General features: G+C 47.9%; 1 long non-coding RNA gene across 1 annotated transcript; it reads left to right on the top strand.

Moving 5' to 3' along the window:
* Window positions 1-18,983: 18,983 nt before the first annotated feature.
* Window positions 18,984-21,095, top strand: LOC103876532. Its single transcript, XR_635802.3, has 2 exons — window positions 18,984-19,376; window positions 20,409-21,095. It is a non-coding gene; the product is annotated as an uncharacterized LOC103876532 (long non-coding RNA).

Here is a 21,095-nt window from a genome sequence, read left to right on the forward strand (position 1 = left end):
TGCCTGTAGTCCCAGCTACACCAGAGGCTGAGGCAGGAGAATCGCTTGAACCTGGGAGACAGAGGTTGCAGTGAGCCGAGATCACACCACTGCTCTCCAGCCTAGGCAACAGAAAAAAAAAATCCGTCTCAAAAAAAAAAAAGAAAGAAAAGAAAAGAAATCATACTGCAGTTCTGTACCTCCTGTGACTTCCGGCGCCTTCCTCAGCTGAGGTCATCTAGGTGAAAGGCAGTGAGAAAGGCACATGGCGAATGTTGATGGTGACTGAAACTGCTATAACTGGAAGTGGGTGATACCATGAGGAAGCTGGGCCACCGAACCAGCCTGGCATCCACCATGCTGCAGGCAGGGCCATCGAAATGCTTTCCAATCTTCCCTCACCCTCAGAGACACCTGAGCTGCTTGTGAAAACATGCACATTCCCTTGGGGATACTTCTTTCCAGACCTGTGAATCAGAATCTTCAGTGGAAGCATAAACAAACGCTCCCAGGTAAATCGCCAGCCGTACCAGCAAGCTTTGGTGCTAGACAGACCTGGGTTTGAATCCAAATTCAAATGTCTTTGGTGTCTGTGTGACCTTAGGCATATTACTTAACTGCTGTGAGCCTTGGTGCCCTATCTGTAAAAAGGGTGGTAATAATATAGGGTAGTTGTAAGAATGAAAAATAATAGCAGTCGTCAAATGCTTAGGGCAGAGTTAAAATGTTCATTGTTATTGTTGTTTGTGAGATAGAAGCCCAGTGATTCTCCCAGTGATGAACACAACATCCTTTCACACTAAGCAGCGCCTGGAGGGATGAACTTGCCTGAGCTGGGAGCTCAGCAGAGCCAGGCTCCAGCTGTGCCCTTACACCCTGCCCTCTCGCTGTGGACCTCCACCACTTCTGCCAGTCAGAATATCGGGGGATTCTCAACTTTCGAGCTCCTCTCCTTGTCCATCTTGGGCCTCATTCTCCCACTCTCTTGCCCCCAGTTAGGAAGCTCCTCCTCATAGTCACTTGCTTTTGTCTAAACAACTCTACTCCTCAAGAAAAGCCAACAGTGATTTCCTCTTATTCCCAACCCAAGATATCCTCCCACCTCAGCTCAGTGGCCCGGGACCACAGCACCACCACTGCACCTGGCTAATTTTGCTGTTTTTGTAGGCAGGGGTCTCCTATGTTGCCCAGGCTGGTCTCAAGCTCCTGGGCGTCCGTGGATCCCTCCTGCCTCAGCCACTCCCAATGTGCTGGGATGCAGGAGTGAGCCCTCCCACTTGACCACCACATCCTCACTTTCCTCCTTGACTAGCTTGGATTCCAATATTATTATTATTATTTTTTTTTTTTTTTTTTTTTTGAGGCGGAGTCGGCTCTGTCGTCAGGCTGGAGTGCCCGGTGGCGGATCTCAGCTCACTGCAAACTCCGCCTCCCGGGTTTCACGCCGATTCTCCAGCTCAGCCTCCCGGTAGCTGGGACTACGAGCCAGCCACGCAGCGCCCGGCCACAGTTTTATATTTTTAGTAGAGGCGGGGTTTCACCATGTAGCCAGGATGGTCTCGATCTCCTGACCTCGTGATCCACCGTCTCGGCCTCTAGATGCTGGGATTACAGGCTTGAGCCACAGCCCGGCCTGGATTCCAATATAATTACTCCTTTGCATGCGAGGCTCCATGTACCCTTATAGTTCTCAACAGCAAAATCTCAGCTCTGCACCACACAGCCGAGAAGTGGGGTAAAACCTCTTAGCGGTCCTGACTGATCTCTCTTTAAGTTCATGCACACTAACTTGTCTATTCATACTAACACACCCATCCCTGGCTTGAAATTACTCACACTCTACAGTCCCTTCAGAACTCCCACACCCCTCTCTGCAGCCTCACTCTCGGCCTGGGCTTTTAGCTCCTATGTCTGAGCAAGCAATTGCTGCCTATATCACCACTTGGATGTCTAACAGGCCATATACTCAAACTTTTAATGTGCAAATAGTCAGCTTGGGGATGGTGTTAAATCTGAATTCTGCTTTGAGTAGGTTGAGAGTCCTTCTTTTCTTTCTTTCTTTGAGATGGAGTCTCGCTCTGTTGCCCAGGCTGGTGTGCAATGTAAAGCAATCTCAGCTCACTGCAACCCTGTGTCTCCTGGGTTCCAGAGATTCTCCTGCTTCAGCCTTGCTTAGGTAGCTGGGATTACAGGCATGCCCACCGCATGGCTAATTTGTATTTTTAGTAGAGATGGGTTTTCACCATGTTGGTCAGGCTGGTCTTGAACTCCTGACCTCCGTGATCCACCACCTCTGCCTCCCAAGGTGTTGGGATTACAGGCATCTTTAGCCTCGTGCACCCGGCCACGGTGAATTTTAATGGGATTTTTTAAATGCTAAGTCTTCAAATCTGGAGTTATTGTATTGCTTACTGCATATCTCAATTAGGATGTTACTTTTCTTTTTTTTTTTTTTTTTTTTGAGGCGGTCATCTGTCGCTCAGGCTGGGTACAGTGGCGGATATAAGCTCATGGCTCACGCCTCCCGGGTTCCATGGCTGCCAATACCTCAGCCTCCCGGTAGCTGGGACTACAGGCATCCATACCTGCGCCCGGCTGGTTTTTGTATTTCTTAATAGAGGCGGGATTTCCGTGTTAGCCAGGATATCTCGATCTCCTGACCTCGTGATCCGCCCGTCTCGGCCTCCCAAAGTGCTGGGATTACAGGCTGAAAGAGCAGCCAACCAGGATGTTACTTTTCATCAGAAATATAGGATCTGTATTTAGATCAAATCTAAAACTATTTGTAAAATAATAATACATACTTGAGTGTTTTCAATAACTGAAATAAGCATCAAGGTTTATTTTATTATTGTTTTATTTTTAGAGTAAAGCGAAAGCAAGTTTATTAAGAAAGTAGAGGAATAAAGAATGGCTACTCATAGACAGAGCAGCCAATGTTTAGATTTAAGTTTAAATGAATTAAAATTACATAAAATTAAAAATTCAGTTTTACAGTTTCACTAACCACATTTTATGTGCTCAGTGGCCACAAGAGGCTAGTGGCTACCATATGAAACAGCACAGATCTGGCCGGGTGCGGTGGCTCACGCCTGTAATCCCAGCACTTTGGGAGGCCGAGGTGAGCGGATCACCTGAGGTCAGGTTTGGAGACCAGCGAGCCAACATGGGCCTCATCTCTACTAAAATTACAAAATTAGCCGGGCGTGGTGGCGCATGCCTGTAATCCCAGCTACTCGAGAAGCTGAGACAGAAGAATCGCTTGAACCTGGGAGGCGGAGGTTGCGGTGAGCCGAGATCGTGCCATTGCACTCCAGCCTGGGCAACAAAAGCGAAACTCCATCTCAAAAAAAAAAAAAAAGAAAGAAAAGAAACAGCACAGATCTATATAGCGCTGGTCATTGACCTGAGGGGGAATTCTGGGGGCCAGGGTCTAGGTCATAATTCATCTTGGCCAGATGCCTAGCCCAGGGCCTGCACTCAGTACTTTCTACTGAGTTCCATTTACTTCCAACAAGTCAAAAACATCTAGGGAGGGGTTGGAACAAGCCACAATCAGTTCCCAGATATGACCACTAGAGGGCAGAATCTGACCAGCACTCTTTGGCTAGAAGACGGGAGTCCTGGCCGGCGCAATGGCTCACACCTGTAATCCTGCATTTTCGCCAAGCCTAGGCGGAAGAATCGCTTGAGCCCAGGAGTTCAAGACCAGCCTGCGCAACATAGTGAGACCCATCTCTTTAAAAAAATAAAAACATTAGCTGGTCATGCTGGTGCGTGCCTGTAGTCCCAGCTACTTGGTAGGATGAGGTGGAAGGTTGGCTTGACCCCAGGAGGTCAGGGCTGCAGTGAGCTGTGATTATGCCACTCCAGCCCGGGCAACAGCCTAAACTACCATCTATCTCAAACAAACAAAAACGGGAGAAAAGAAAGGGGAACCCCTTTTTAATAGCCAGGACTCAACCCCAGTACCATTAAGACCAAGCATTATTTAACAAGCATTTATGAGGGGCCTACCGTGCGCCAGACCTGTGGGGATACAGAAGTAAGTAAAATGCAGTCCCCGCTCTCTTGGAGTTTACAGTCCAGTGGGGAAGGCAGGACAGATATTAGCAACTCATCTCATAAGCAAAGGTATCTTTACAAACTGTGATACATGCACTGAAGGAAAGTTGACTCAGTGGCCTAAAAGAGTGGCACCCAAGGCAGGGCGTGGTGGCTCACGCCTGTAATTCCAGCACTTTGGGAGGCCGAGGCAGGCAGATCACCAGGTCAGGAGATCGAGACCATCCTGGCTAACACGGTGAAACCCGTCTCTGCTAAAAATACAAAAAATTAGCCAGGCATGGTGGTGCATGCCTATAGTCCCAGCTACTGGGGAGGCTGAGGCAAGAGAATCGCTTGAACCTAGGAGGCGAAGCTTGCAGCGAGCCGAGATCGCGCCACTGCACTCCAACCTGAGCGACAGTGAGACTGCGTCTCAGAAAACAAAAACAAAAGAGTAGCACCTGGGCACCTCGCTTAGGTTGGCAGAAGGTGGCATGAAAGAGTAGCTACAGAGGGGACAGGCCATGGGGGGCGGCAGGCAAGGATGCTGTGGCCCTTCTAAGCAGAAGGATCAAGCTATGTGAAGGTGTGGAGACACCCCTGAAGCTGAAAGAGCTTGGAGTGTTCCAGAAACCTCCAGGAGAGCGGTGTGGCTGGAGAGTGGTGGGCACTGGGGCATGGCCCAAGAGGAGACTGGGGAGGTGGCAGGGGCCAGGTCTACAGAGCCTCAGGGCCTCCTTAAGGACTTCAAAGTTCACCCTAAAGATGTCAATGAAAACATTCAAACTCTGTAAAATAGTTGAAGAAATTTTTTCTGAACCAAATATGAGTGACTATGGTCCTCGACACAGCCCTCAGGAGACCCTGAGAACACGTGGCCCAAGGTAGTCAGATTGGGGGGGACAGGGGCACAGAATGTGTGTGTGTGTTGAAGGGAGCTTCCAGGTTATAGGTAGATTTAAAAATTTTCTGATTAGCAATTGATTGAAAGAGTTATTATCTAAAGACCTGGAGGGGATTTTTTTTATTTTTTATTTTTTATTTTTTTTATGGAGTCTCACTCTGTTGCTCAGGCTGGAGTACAGTTGTGTCATCCTGGCTCACTGCAACTTCTGCCTCCTGGGTTCAAGTGATTCTTCTGCCTCAGCCTCCCAAGTAGCTGGGATTACAGGTGCCCACTACCATGCCCGGCTAATTTTTTTTGTATTTTTAATAGAGACAGGGTTTCACCATCTTGGCCAGGCTGGTCTTGAACTCCTGGCCTCAAGTGATCTGCTCACCTTGGCCTCCCAAAAGTGTAATCCTTGGGATTACAAGTGTGAGCCACCGGCCCGGCCCTGAACCAGTCTTTCAGGTTAACTTTGCAATGTCCTGGCAGAGGAGGAAGTCCATTCAGATGGTTGGGGGGAGGGGGCATTGAATTTTATTTTTGGTTTACAAAGGAAGCCATTGAGTGATTTTGAGCAGGGCTGGGACATGGGACATGATCTGGGTGGTATTTTAGGAGAATCACCCTGGCTCTGAGCGGTGAATGGGTTGAGGGGCTGGAGCTTGAGAGCAGGAAGTCCTTGAGGAGTCACCTTGGCCACAAGATGAAAGGTGGTGGCACCAGCCTCCACCCTGATGCGTCAATACCCCACCACCCCCATACCAGACCCGCACCTCTTTTTTTTTTTTTTTTTTTTTTGAGACACAGTCTTGCCCAGGCTGGAATGCAGTGGCAGGATCTTGGCTCACTGCAACCTCCACCTCCTGCGTTCAAGCGATTCTCTGCCTCAGCCTCCTGAGTAGCTGGGATTACAGGTGCCCGCCACCATGCCCAGCTAATTTTTGTATTTTTAGTAGAGGTGAGGTTTCACCATCTTGGCCAGGCTAGTCTTGAACTCCTGACCTCATGATCCACCCGCCTCGGCCTCCCAAAGTGCTGGGATTACAGGTGTGAGCCACTGCACCCGGCCAGACCTACACTTCTTTGGTCTCGTTTGGCTGGCTTCCGTTTGCTCTCCACATCCCCCTCCCTCTTCTCCACCCTGCTTGGAGCTAGTCCTGTGGACACCTCAGTGGGCTCTTGGTCCTCCAGCTATAGCTGAGTTTGGCAGTGGAGCTCTCCGGGAGGAGATGGGAGTGGAGGTGGAGGGTTTGTCTCCTCCCTCCCTCAAGGCTCACCCCAGACCGGCTTATCCCTCAACCAGTGGTCACAGCCCCTATCAGCTGGGTCTGTCCACACAGCTCTGTCTTTGTTTTTTGTTTTTGAGACAGAGTTTCGCTCTTGTTGCCCAGGCTGGAGTGCAGTGGCGTGGTCTCAGCTCATTGCACCCTCCCAGTTCAAGCAATTCTCCTCCCTCAGCCTCCCAAGTAGCTGGGATTACAGACGCCTGCCACCACGCCTGGCTAATTTTTTGTATTTTTAGCGGAGACGGGGTTTCACCATGTTGACCAGGCTGGTCTGGAACTCCTAACCTCAGGTGATCCGCCTGCCTCGGCCTCCCAAAGTGCTGGGATTACAGGCGTGAGCCACGGTGCCCAACCTGTCTTTATGTTTTATAACGGCTCCCTTCCTGACCCTTCAGGCCCAGGGTGGCAACAGTGTCTCCAGCCTGAAGAACTGTTTCCAGCACCTGCCAGTAGCCTTGCAGAGCACTAAAACTGAACTTCTGTCAAGCTCTCCTTAGCTCTCCCAGTTTGCCTCTGTCATCTGTTTCAGAGCAGACGCTGACACATACTTTCTACCCAGGCTGGTGATAGAGGATAAGTAGAAACAGCATGGAATTGGGAGTCAAATAAAACCATAATTGAATTTGGGCTTTGTCACCTGTTAGCTCTGTGATGGCATGAGTCATTATTCTCTCCAAGCCTTCATTTGTTCATCTCTAACGTGGGGCGACTGACTGGGCGCAGTGGCTCACGCCTGTAATCCCAGCACTTTGGGAGGCTGAGGTGGGCGGATCACTTGAGGTCAGGAGTTCGAGACCAGACTGGCCAGCATGGTGAAATCCTGTCTTGATGAAACACAAAAATTAGCCAGGTGTGGTGGTGGGCACCTGTAGTCCCAGCTACTTAGGAGGCTGAGGCAAGAGAATAACTTGAACCCGGGAGGCAGAGGTTGCATGAGCCGAGATCGCGCCACGGCACTCTAGCCTGGGTGACAGAGCGAGACTCCATCTCAAAAATAAATAAATAAATAAAGTGGGGCAACCATCACCTTCCTTATAGAGTCGTGACAATGAAATCCCACGTACAAGGGCTGTGCGCAGGCCTTGCGCTCAGTAGACAGTCTACACTCGGTTGTTCTGTTCTTCCATCCCACACAACAGAACAAACATCACACTCCATTCGTGCAAGGTGCTGGGGATGCGGGAGAGAAAAACAAGTGGAGGCCGCCATTTTTTGCCTATGGGGAGAGCTCAGTCTTGTTTTTGCTTGTTAGTTTGTATGTTTGTTTGTTTCTGAGACAAGGTTTTACTCTGTCACTCAGGCTGGAGTGCAGTGGCAAAATCACATTTCACACAGCCTCAACCTCTGACCTCAAGCAATCGTCTTGCCTCAGCCACTCAAGTAACTGGGACCACAGGTGCATGCCATGTCTGGCTTGCTTTTTTTTTTTTTTTTTTTTTTAATTTTTTGAAGAGGTGGGGTCTCACTGTGTTGCCCAGGCTGGTCTTGAATTTCTAGACAGTTTTCCAATCCATCGTCCTGCCTTGGACTTCCAAAGTGCTGGAATTACAAGCATGAGCCACCACCCCCAGCCTAGAGATCACAGTCTTGTAAAGGAAAGGCTGTGGCTCCCCCAGGTGTGCCCCACCATAGCCAAACCATTCGTTTCTGTTTGGCTGTGAAATGACATTTTTTCCAGGGTCTGGAGATAGAGTAGTGACCAGGCAATGCAAATAATTGTGGTAATCAGAAAAGTCTTCGAAGAGGAGGTTGAATTTATTTTTAGCCTTAAGGAAACTGTACTCAAAGGAAAGGCATTATCAGCCTCCTTGAAAACCGAACTCACTCTCCTCCGTCCTCCCTCCTCCCTCAAGAGCTGCCAGACTCCCCAAATTGAGAATTGGACCTTCATTAGTTATGGTTACTCCTGGGAGGGTATCATATCGCCGGGGGCATGGTAGGGCTGGAAGGTACCTGGTATCTTGAGGAAGCTGCCTGAAAGGATTTCTCTGGGTGGCATGGGGCAGAAATCCAGGACAGTGATTGGGGCAGGCTGGCAGACAGGACGCATGTGGAGGGGAGCAGCAGGAACGCCACACACTAGAGAACTGGGCTGAGACCATGTCGCTAAAACAAGGGATGCAAATTTGATTGTGTAGACACTGGCTTTGAGCAGGGGAGCCCCTGCTCGAAATTGATGGCTAGGGGCTGCAGGTACCTGCAATGGGCCAGGCATGAGGACCCAAGGGCCTGATTTGGGATGATGCAATGGGAAATGGAGGCAAAGATCACACCCTCTTATCATTCATTCATAAAATATTTACTTGAGCACCCACCAGGACAGATGCTGATGTTGCAAGAATGAGATCAATAATATCAAGGAACATGTATGGAGTAGCTGAGACGGCCCAGGCAAGGTGTCCTTTCGCTGGGTAATCACGGTTAATCCTCAGAGTAGCTCCGTGCAAATTACCAGTCCCTTGTGGAGAGAAACAGAATGAGGTCTGAGTAGATTAAGAACATGCCCCAAGGTGCAGAGTTCCTAGGGGAGCCAGGGTTCTAAGCTGGTCATTCCAAGTCTAGCACACAACCCCCAACCCTGATTCCACTCCCTCCCCCACAATTCACCCTCCTTACCCATAAGGCACTTGAAGTGTTACAGGGGCAGCCCCAGGAATCACTGCACAGCCTAAGGACTATCACAGAGACATGTGTGCAATGAAGTGGGCAAGTCATTACCTAGGCCTAAGAGATGCCCTCGCCCAGGAACTAGGTCTCAGGATTGGTTCATTTGGTCATTTGACAAACACAGATGCTTCTTAACTTATAGAGGGGTTACATCCCAATAAACTTATCCTACATTGAAAATAGCCTAAGTGGAAAATGCATTAAATACACCTAAACCTACCAAACATCATAGCCTAACCTAACCTGCCTTAAACATGCACAGAACAATGACATTCGTTTACAGTTGGGCAAAATCATCTGGCAACACAGATGATGCCATTTGGCAAGTTGGGGGACCTGAAGGAGAGGGTTGGGGTCACATGAGGATGAGGGAGTAGCTTTGGACAAATCAAGTTAAAGATCCAGTGGGGGCCGGGCGCGGTGGCTCAAGCCTGTAATCCCAGCACTTTGGGAGGCCGAGACGGGCGGATCACGAGGTCAGGAGATCAAGACCATCCTGGCTAACACGGTGAAACCCCGTCTCTACTGAAAAATACAAAAAACTAGCCGGGCGAGGTGGCGGGCGCCTGTAGTCCCAGCTACTCGGGAGGCTGAGGCAGGAGAATGGCGTGAACCCAGGAGGCGGAGCTTGCAGTGAGCTGAAATGGCGCCACTGCACTCCAGCCTGGGTGACAGAGCGAGACTCCGTCTCAAAAAAAAAAAAAAAGATCCAGTGGGGCAGCAGTCCCCAACCTTTTTGGCACAAGGAACCAGTTTCGTGGAAGACAGTTTTTCCAGGGACTTGGGGAGGGAGGGGATTAGGGGGGTTTGGGATGATTCAAGAGCATTACATTTATTGTGCACTTGATTTCTATTATTACTACATTGTGATATATAATAAAATAATTATACAACTCACCATAATGTACAATCAGGGGGAGCCCTGAGCTTGTTTTCCAGCAGCTAGCTGGTCCCATCTGGGGTTGGTGGGAGACAGTGACAGATCATCAGGCATTAGATTCTCGTAAGGAGCATGCAACCTAGATCCTTCACATGCACAGTTCATGATAGGGTGTGAGCTCCTATGAGGATCTAATGCTGCTGCTGATCTGACAGGAGGCGGAGCTCAGAGGGTAATGCAAGCAATGCGGAGCAGCTGTAAATACAGGTAAAGCTTTGCCCATCTTCCTGTGGTGTGGCCCAGTTCCTAACAGACCAAGGACCGGTATAGGGTTGGAGGGAAGCAGCTGGGGACCCCTACTGTGGGGCATCCAAGAGAGGCTTTCGTGGACATTTCTCCTTTAAAGTAATGAGTATACAGGTGGTAGCCTGTAAGTGGTGAATTTAGAGCTAGCAGAAGGGGAGCTTGTCAGAGAGGGGAAAGGAGAGCCAGAGAAACTGTGGCAGGAAAGGTAGAGGAAAAAGGCATGCTCCATTGTCATAGCTGCCACCCAGAGGATCAGTGATAAGGGCTGAACAATGACAAATGGGTTTGACTTTCAAGGAGATAGCACCAACTTAGGATGGAGCAGTACAGGCAGGGGCCCAGCTGAGTGGCCTGAGAATGGATGTGAAGTGAAAGGTAGAGACAGCAGAGAGGACTACTTTCTTTGTTTTAATAAAATAATAATTTTAAAAATTAAAATACTAATATGTTTTCATTATAGAAGATGAGAAAATATTTTCAAAGCACACACAAAAAAATAAACAAATGGTACCCCATGAGTCAATCAACCAAAGATTATGACTGGAAGCATGTTAGATTTTTTTTTTTTTTTTTTTTTTGAGACAGAATCGTGCTCTGTCGCCCAGGCTGGAGTGCAGTGGCACGATCTCAGCTCAGCTCACTGAAACCTCTGCCTCTCGGATTCAAGGGATTTTCCTGCCTCAGCCTCCTGAGTAGCTGGGATGATTCAGGCACTTGCCACCACACCCAGCTAATTTCTGTATTTTTAGTAGAGATGGGGTTTCACCATATTGGCCAGGCTGTTCTCAAACTCCTAACCTTGTGATCTGCCCACCTCGGCCTCCCAAAGTGCTGGGATTACAGGCATGAGCCACCACGCCCAGCCTTATATTTTTCTTAATCCATTTTTGTTTACAGAGGTGCAATCATATCAGTTATTCAAAATTTACCCAGTTTTGTGTCCTATTTTTTTCTCCCCTTCCTTCCTTCCTTCCTTCCTTCCTTCCTTCCTTCCTTCCTTCCTTCCTTCCTTCCTTCCTTCCTTCCTTCCTTCCTTCTTTCCTTCCTTCCTTCCTTCTTTCTTTCTTTCTTTCTTTCTTTTTCTTTCTTTCTTTTCTTTCTTTCTTTCTTTCTTTCTTTCTTTTTCCTCCTTTTCCTCCTTTCCTCCTTTCTTTTCTTTCTTGACAGGTCTTGCTCTGTCGCCAGGCTGGAGTGCAGTAGCGATCTGGCTCACGCCTCCACCTCCCTGGGTTCAGCTGATTCTCCTGCCTCAGCCTCATGGTAGCTGGATTACAGGAGCATACACCATCCCAGCTAATTTTGTATTTTTAGTAGAGACAGGGTTTCACCATGTTGGCCAGGCTGGTCTGAACTCCTGACAGGGGTCCTCGGCTCCCAAAGTGCTGGGATTACAGAATGAGCCACCGTGCCCGGCCTTCTCCACTTCTTTTCTTTTCTTTTTTCTTTTTTTTCTTTTTTTCTTTCTTTCTTTCTCCTTCCTTCCTTCGTTTTTCTGAGACAGAGTACAGTGGCGCAATCATGGCTCACTGCAATCTTGACCTCCGGGATCAAGAGATCATTCGAGCCCAGCCTGGGCAACATAGTGAGACGCTGTCTCTATTTAAATAAAAATAAAATAAAATAAAATAATAGATCCTCCCACCACAGCCTCCCAAGTAGCTGGGACTACAGGCATCCACCACCACGTTCAGCTAATTGTCGTATTTTTTGTAGAAATAGGGTTTCACAGCCGGGTGTGGTGGCCAAGATCAGCCCAGCCAACATGAGGAAACCTGTTTCTACTAAAAATACAAAAAAAATTAGCCAGGCGTGGTGGTGCATGCCTGTAGTCCCAGCTACTAGGGAGGCTGAGGCAGGAGAATTGCTTGAACCCAGGAGCCAGAGGTTGCAGTGAGCCAAGATCGTGTCACTGCACTCCAGCCTGGGCAACAGAGAGAGGCTGTGTCTCAAAAAAAAAAAAAAAAAAGAAAGAAAGAAAGAAAAAAGAAAAAAAGAAATGGAGTTTTGCTATGTTGGCCAGGTTGGTCTGGAACTCCTGACCTCAAGTGACCCGCCCCCTTGGCCTCCCAGAGTTACAGGCATGGCCAGCACATCAGCCTCCAGTTTTATGGGAAAATATAAAATTTACCCAAAGTACTAGTTTGGATGCTCTTGGCTGTAGATGTCAGAAAGCCTAACTGAGGCCAGGCGCAGTGGCTCAGCCTATAATCCCAGCACTTTGGGAGGCCAAGGCGGGTGGATCATTTGACATCAGGAGTTTGAGATCAGCCTGGCCAACATGGTGAGACCCCCATCTCTACTAAAAATACAAAAAAATTAGCCGGGCGTGGTGGCGCATGCCTGTAATCCCAGCTACTCAGGAGGCTGGGGCAGGAGAATAGCTTGAACCTGGGAGGCGGAGGTTGTGGTGAGCCAAGATCGCGACATTGCACTCCAGCCTGGTGACAAAGTGAGACTACGTATTTAAAAAAAGAAAGAAAGAAAGAAAGAAAAGTAAAAAAAACCCAACTGAAAGTGGCTTAAATTATAAGTAACAAGAAGCCCAGAGCAGAGTAATTCCAGGATTGGCTAATTCAGGGGCTCGGTGAGGTCTCCATCACTTCTGCTGTGCCATCCTCAGGTGCTGGCATATCCTTCTAAACCGCTCCCCAGCAGTCCAAGATGGTGGCTGTGGTTCCAGCATCATACGCAGGTGACGGCATCTTGAAGCAAGAAAATAGCCCTGTTACAGTCATGTGCCACATAACAACATTTTTTGTTGTTTTGTTTTGTTTTTTTGAGATGGAGTCTCGCTCTGTCGCCAGGCTGGAGTGCAGTGGCGGGATCTCAGCTCACTGAAACCTCCACCTCCCGGATTCAAGCAATTCTCCTGCTTCAGCCTCCCAAGTAGCTGGGATTACAGGCATGTGCCACCTGGCTAATTTTTTTGTATGTTTAGTAGAGACGGGGTTTCACCATATTGGCCAGGCTGGTCTCAAACTCCTGAGCTTGTGGTCCACCTGCCTCGACCTCCCACAGTGCTGGGGTTACAGGCGTGAGCCACCGCACCCGGCCTACATAACAATGTTTTAATCAGTGGCGGACCACATGTACAACAATGGTCCCATGAGATTATTGCTTTTTTTTTTTTTTGAGGGGGAGTCTCCCCATGTCGCCCGGGCTGGAGTACAGTGGCGCGATCTCGGCTCAGTGCAACCTCCGCCTCCCGCGTTCAAGCGATTTTCCTGCCTCAGCCTCCTGAGTACCTGGGGTTACAGGTTCGTGCCACCACACCTGGCTAATTTTTGTATTTTTGGTAGAGACGGGGTTTCTCCATGTTGGTCAGGCTGGTCTCCAGTTCCTGACCTCAGGTGATCTGCCCGCCTCGGCCTCCCAAAGTGCTGGGATTACAGGCATGAGCCACCATGTGCCCCATGTTACAGCACCTTTTCTAGATTTAGATGCACAATATTTGCTATTGTGTTATAATTGCCTACAGCATTCAGTACAGTAACATGCTGTGCAGGTTTGTGGTCTAGGAGCAACAGGCTAGATCAATCAACCTAGGTTTGGGGAGTACACACTATGATGTTTGCACAACTACAAAATCACCTGACACATTTCTCAGAATGTATCCCTGTCCTTAAGTAACACATGATTGTACATCCCTTTTTAAGAACAAGGAGAACCTTCCTAGAAGGCCTCCAGCCTATTTGCCTCCCCATCTAATCAGCTGTGTGACCTGGAGCCATTGATCTGATCTCAGGACCTCAGGGTTCCTATCTGTGTAATTGAAGGGGACCAGCCCCTCCACACCTGTGGGTATTTCTCGTCAGGTGGGACGAGAGACTGAGAAAAGGAATAAGACACAGAGACAAAGTATGGAGAAAGTACAGTGGGTCCAGGGGACCGGTGCTCAGCATACAGAGGACCCGCACCAGTGCCGGCCTCTGAGTTCCCTCAGTATTTATTGATTATTATTTTTACTATCTTAGCGAGGGGAGTGTAGCAGGCAACAGGTGGGGAGAAGGTCAGCAGGGAAACATGTGAGCAAAGGAATCTGTATCATGAGTAAGTTCAAGGAAAGGTACTGTGCCAGGATGTGCATGTAGGCTAGATTTATGTTTCTCTTTACCCAAACTTCTCAGTGTAGCAAAGAGCAACAGAGCAGTATTGCTGCCAGCATCTCTCGCCTCTAGCCACAGGGCGGTTTTCTCCTATCTCAGAATAGAACGAATAGGAATGGTCAGTTTTACACCAAGACATTCCATTCCCAAGGACGAGGAGGAGACAGAAACCCTCTTATCTCAACTGCAAAGAGGCCTCCCTCTTTCACTCCTCCTCCTCAGCACAGACCCTTTACGGGTGTCGTGTTGGGCTGGGAGATTGGGGGATGGTAAGGTCTTTCCTTTCCCATGAGGCCATATCTCAGGCTGTCTGGAGGGGGCGGGGGGGGGGAGCGGGGAGGGGGAACCTTGCTTGGACAATACCCAGGCTTTCTTGGGCAGAGGTCCCTGCGGCTTTCCGCAGTGCATTGTGTCCCTGCTTAATTGAGAATGGGGAATGGCGATGACTTTTACCAAGCATACTGCCTGCAAACATGTTGTTAACCAGGCACATCCTGCACAGCCCTAAGTCCATTAAACTTTGATTCATTACAGCACATGTTTCTGTGAGCACAGGGTTGGAGCTAAAGTTACAGGTTAACAGAATCTCAAAGCAGAAACAATTTTTCTTAGTACAGATCAAAATGGAGTTTCTTAGGTCTTCCTTTTCTACATAGACACAGTAACAATCTGATCTCTCTTTCTTTTCCCCACATGTAATGGCAAATACAATTGCATTTGTTGTGAGAGCGGAGGGTTAATCTATGTAAAGCACTTAGAACAGTGCCTTGCCTGTGATTTGTACTATATAAATATTTGCTATTACTGTCTGACAGCAAGAATTACATTATATTCCTGAGTCTAACTAATAGCTTGGCTGGCAATGTGTGGCATGGACCAAGCAAGATCCACCCATCAGGGCTGGAGAGGAACTCACTTGAAAGCTATGGCTGTTCAGAGGAGAGTGGGCAAAATAGGGGTTAACAAGGAAAAAAGGTGGAGAATGGGTATTGACCAACAGGATCTGCCACACCCATGTTGTTTGGGAAAAAAAAAAAAAACCTGGGCCGGGAAAGATGGTTCACGCCTATAATCCCAGCACTCTGGGAGGCCAAGGTGGGTGGATCACCTGAGCTCAGAAGTTCGAGACCAGCCTTGCCAACATGATGAAATCTCATCCCTACTAAAATTACAAAAATTAGCCAGGTATGGGGGTGTGCACCTGTAGTCCCAGCTACTTGGGAAGCTGAGGCACAAGAATTGCTTGAACCCGGGAGGCAGAAGTTGTAGTGAGCCTAGATCTTACCACTGCACTCCAGCCTGGGTGACAGAGTGAGACTCCACCTTAAAAAAACAAACAAAAACAACAACAACAAAAAAAAACCCCTATCAATGTACAAGCATTATTCTCTTCGTGTGTGTTCTATTTTTTTTTAACTTTTTTTTTTAGGTAATTTCAGATTTACAAAGTATTTGTGAAAATGTATAAAGAGATCTCATACCTGCCCCTCAGCTTCCCCAAATATCAGCTACCAGGAAATTAACCTTGATACAAATGTTCACATATTACTTAACTACCAGGAAATTAACCTTCACACAATTTTTTTTTTTTTTTTTTTTTGAGACAGAGTTTCACTCTGTCGCCCAGGCTGCAGGCTGGAGTGCAGTGGCGTGATCTTGGCTCACTGCAACCTCCATCTCCCAGGTTCAAGCAACTCTCCTGTCTCAGCCTCCCAAGTAGCTGGGACTACAGGTGCACAACACCACGCCCGGTTAATTTTTGTATTTTTAGTAGAGACGTGGTTTCACCATATCGGTCAGGCTTGTCTCGAACTCCTGACCTCAGATGATCCACCTGCCTCAGCCTCCCAAAGTACTGGGAGTACAGGCGTGAGCCACCGAGCCCAGCGTTGATGCAATTCTAATAACCTACCTATAGTCTTTATTGATATTGACAGTTGTTCCCCAGTGTCTTTTTTTCTAGTCCAGGATCCAATTCAGGATCACGCACTGCATTGATTTCTAATTTAAACACCATTTAAAAGGAACACCGAGGTCCACAGAACCTAACTTTTGTTGCAGGACTTCTAGGTTGTTTGTAGAGTTGCATCATTACCAGTAACCCTGGAGTACATTTCAGATTCTATCTTTTGGGCTGATTCCTAGAACAGAATTACTAAGTAAACAGATATGAACATTTTTAAGGCCTTGATGCATATTGGTAATTGCTTTCCAGAAAATTATACAAATTTGATGCCCCCACAAACAATGTATGAATACTCACCTTCCCATATTCTTAGAACTTCAGGATTTTATTCTTGTTTTTAATATTGGCGTTTTGGTTAAGTGAAAATCAAATCTCATTGTTTAACTGCAGTTTCTTTCTTTTTTTTTTTTTTTTTTTTTTTTTGAGATGGAGTTTCACTCTCGTTGCTGGAGTTTTGCTCTTGAGACTGGGGTGCAGTGGCGCAATCTCAGCTCACCGCAACCTCCACCTCCCGGGTTCAAGCGATTCTCCTACCTCAGCCTCCTGAGTAGCTGGGATTACAGTCATGCGCCACCACGCCCAGCTAATTTTTTGTATTTTTAGTAGAGACAGAGTTTCTCCATGTTCGTCAGGCTGGTCTCAAACTCCCAACCTCAGGTGATCCTCCTACCTCTGCCTCCCAAAGTGCTGGGATTATAGGCATGAGTCACAGCACCCAGCTTTTTTTTTTTTTTTTTGAGACAGAGTCTCTGTCTCCCAGGCTGGAGTGCAGTGGCATGATCACAGCTTGCTGCAGCCTGTACCTACCAGGCCCAAGAGATCTTCCTACCTCAGCCTCCTGAGCAGCTGGAAGAACAGGCGTGCACCTGTTCTTTAATTAATTTTTTGTAGAGATGAGGTCTCCCTATGTTGCCCAGGCTGGTCTGGAACTCCTGGGCTCAAGCGATCCTCCCACCTCAGCCTCCCAAAGTGCTGGGGTTACTTGTACTTTGGGTGCAAGTTAGCCACCATGCCTGGCTATACTTGGATTATCTTGATTCTTTTGAGTTTTCACATTTTTTCATATTTATTAGCCATTTATCCATTTATTAATTGAGGTCATTATGTTTGTCACATTTATTTAAGGTCTGTAATCACTCGTTGGCCTTTTGGCTAAGATCAAGTATATTTAAGTTCCTTTTTTTTTTTTCTTTTTGAGAGAGTCTCACTCTGTTGCCCAGGCTGGAGTGCTACAGGGCTATCTTGGCTCACTGGAACCTCTACCTCCTGGGTTCAAGCGATTTTCGTGCCTCAGTGCCTGAGTAGCTAGGATTACAGATGCCTGCCACCATGCCCAGCTGATTTTTGTATTTTTAGTAGAGACGGGGTTTCACCACTTTGGACAGGCTGGCCTTGAACTCCTGGCCTCAAGTGATCCACCTGCCTCAGCCTCCCAGAGTGCTGGGATTCCAGGCATGAGCCACTATGCCCGGCCAAGGTTTTCTTTCTTTTTTTTTTTTTTTTTTTTTTTTGAGATGATGTCTGACTCTGTCATCAGGCTGGAGTGCAGTGGCATGATCTCAGCTCACTGCGACTTCTGCCTCCTGGGTTCAAGCAATTCTCCTGCCCCAGCCTCCCAAGTAGCTGGGACTACAGGCACGCACCACAATGCCCAGCTAATTTTTGTATTTTTATTAGAGACGGGGTTTCACCATGTTGGCCAGGATTGTCTCGATCTCTGACCTCGTGATCTGCCCGCCTTGGCCTCTCAAAGTGCTGGGATTCCAGGCATGAGCCACGGTGCCCAGCCAAGGTTTTTGATTTTAGGTAACTAAAACAGTAATTATTTCCCTTGTTAGGTCTTCTGTTGCTTTTTTCTGAATAATGTATGCCCTTAAGGAATAATAGGAATAATAATGCCTTTAAGAATAATATATGCCTATTAAGGAAAATTAGATGATGCGTTTGTTATTTTTAGCTTTAGAAAATCCTCTGCAATCCAGATTGAACATGTCTTTCATTTTCTTCTAATTTTCTGTGGTTTAATTTTATATCCTTAACCCTTTAATTCAGGTAGAATTTATTTTGGTAGATTCCGTGAGGCACAAGTATAAATTGCTCTTTTGTAAATAGTTAATCACTCATCCATCATGTCTTTCCAGCATCATTAATATTCTGTTTCCCTCTGTCACTGTTAACTATTATTACACTAATGCTGCATAAGAAGCCAATTCAAAACTGAGAAGCCTACAACCATAAGCATGTATCTTGCTCATGCGTCTGTGGGCAAGCTGAGCTTCAGCTGATCTAGCTTGGGCTCTGCTGGGCTGGGTTGACTTCCAAGCTGTGGGTGGGATCCAGGTGGCTCCACGTGCCTTTCATCTCCCTTAGACCAGCAACATCAGTGGCATGGGAAAATATACCTCGCCTCCATTGAAGTGGTGCACAGTCACGGGGTGAATGGTGTATTTATAGCAAGAGATGAAGAACTCAAAACTGAAATGCCGTCTACCACACCTTTGGAGACAGCCTTTCAGGAAACTGGATTGTGTTGAGATAAAGGCAGAACGGAGTCTAGAAAATGGTACAAGGTCAAGGGAAGTTTTTTTCTTGTTTTTTTTTTTTTCTTTTTTTTTTTTTTTTCTTTCTTTCTTTTTTTTTTTTTTTTTTTTTTTGAGACAGAGTCTCACTCTGTCACCCAGGCTGGAGTGCAGTGGCACAATCTCGGCTCACTGCGACCTCTGCCTCCCAGGTTCAAGCGATTCTCCTGCCTCAGCTTCCCAAGTAGCTGGGATTACAGGTGCCCTCCACCACACTCAGCTAATTTTTTGTATTTTTAGTAGAGACAGAGTTTCACCTTGTTGCCCAGGCTGGTTTCGAACTCCTGAGCTCAGGCAATCCGCCTGCCTTGGCCTCCCAAAGTGCTGGGATTACAGGCGTGAGCCACTGTGCCCGGCCGGGAAGTTTTTAAGGCAAGGAGATACTAGAATTTGCTCTTAGGCTGAGGAAAATTGCAAAATTTGTAGAGGGGTAGGTAGTCACAGAAATTGTTTTCTCTAAGAAGGATATTTGCTGAAAGTAAAGGAAATGACGTTGGGGCTTGAGGTTTGGAATAACAACTGCAGATGAGATGCGGCCTCAGCAAAATAGAACTGCCAAGCATTGGTGTCAGGGGCTTGGGATGGCCTGAACCATAGCAGCCCTGAGCCATGTGGTACAGCAGCTTTCTTCAGCCCTGTCCGTGAGGTAGGAGACTGTCACGTTGGTTCAGGTAGGTCTGAAGGTTGGTAGGCTAAGGCTGCGGGTGCAAGGGGGTCAGAGGGTCAGGAAACTGACAGGTGGTAAGTAGTTCAAGGGATTGAGCCTAAGTTCAAATATGGGTGCAAGAGGGGCTGAAGGGCTGGAAGAAAACAAACTGCCTGAGGGGCTGGAACTGGAGGCCCATGTGTACTGGGGATGAGAGGGGATCAGGAAAAAGGACATTGGAATTTAGGTTCTCAGAGGCAGAGAAGTTCCAGGTGAATCCAGGGTGTGGCCATGTGAGCAAGCTGCTGAATTATGTTGAAGGCATTGGAATTGAAGTCAGGAACTGAGGTCAAGGCAGAGTTCAGAATCACCCATGCGAAATGCACACTCTTGGGCCCCAGCCAAACCTACTAAGTCCGAATCTCTGGGGGAGGGACCCAGCATTCTGTATTTTGATGAGCTCCCTTAGTGGTTCTTAGGCTCCCTAACAGTTGAAAACTGCCGCGCTGTGATGTTGAGTGAGCCATGCTTGTTGGAATTACCTGATGGCAGGAATCAGGCAGGAAAACTAAAAACAGGTGTTGAAATCCTTAGAGAGCCTGGGCGGGATCAGTGTATGGGACTGATGAGGAGGGGTGGAAAGAAGTTTGTACTAGTCAGGGAGAGCAACGGCCTTGGCCTGGACTATTACTAGTGCATCCCTTTCCAACCTGGTGACAATGTGAGACTAAAGGTTTCCACTGCAGAAGGCAGGGCAGTTAGAGAGAAGGGAGGGAATAGAAGACAGGGATCATATTCAGTCCAGACAGGCTAGGAGCTCTGTGAGAAGGCAGAGGACGTTGGGGGAGGATTTGTTTCCGAACAAACCAGAGTTCCGCAGAGTACAGCAGAATGGCTCAGAGGGGAGTCCATGAGAAAATGGTCCACAAGGGAAACTGAGCTTTGGTTGGGGATAACAGATGAGGGAATGGACTGGGCTAAGCAGAGGCCAGATTATCCCAGTCACCACTTCTGCTTTGGGTTCACTTTTCTAAACTGAACTAATTTCTCCACCCAGGTCCAACAAGATGTCTCTTTTCTGTAACATTTAAGCAGCTCCAACCATCTCAGCATCTTCATGATTGTTTCGTCATCATCACCGTCATCGTTGTCATCATCATCATCATCACCACCAGTGATTTCCTGAATGCCAACCAAGCACCAGTCATCAAGCTTGAGCCACGGTGCAAAGATGGAGGCAGGCTCTCCATTCTAAGGGAACTTCCCAGGCCAGTAGGGAAGGCAAGATTCAGACACCAGGGACAGGCAGCCCGGGATGACAGGTGGAACAAGGAGGAGACACAAGAACCCCCACCCTAACCCAGGAACCCACATCACAGGCCAGACCTGCATGACTGCCAGGCACCTGACTCGGGTTTTGAAGGTGTCTCTCCTAAGAGAGTGGCAGAGGCAAACTTTAGCCTTGGCAGTGCCCCCCAAGCTGCTCAGGGGAGGGGTCACAGCCAAAGCCCTGGAGTGCATGGGTTCTTCAGCCGTGGCTCTCCTGCAGCTTCCTCTAATATTATGAAGAGCCTGCCACCACCGGGCTTGTTCTGACTCCTTTACATGATCCACCCTTCTGAGTGGGGTTTGGCTTCTGTACAGCTCTCCTGTGGGCCCTGAGCACACTAGTCAGAACAAGAGGGCTCCAGTCTCCTGACAGTCACAGTGCTTGGTGGCAAAACATGAATTGTCATTCATCCAT

Source organism: Papio anubis, chromosome 10, assembly GCF_008728515.1.
Source record: "Papio anubis isolate 15944 chromosome 10, Panubis1.0, whole genome shotgun sequence".
Classification (NCBI taxonomy): domain Eukaryota; kingdom Metazoa; phylum Chordata; class Mammalia; order Primates; family Cercopithecidae; genus Papio; species Papio anubis.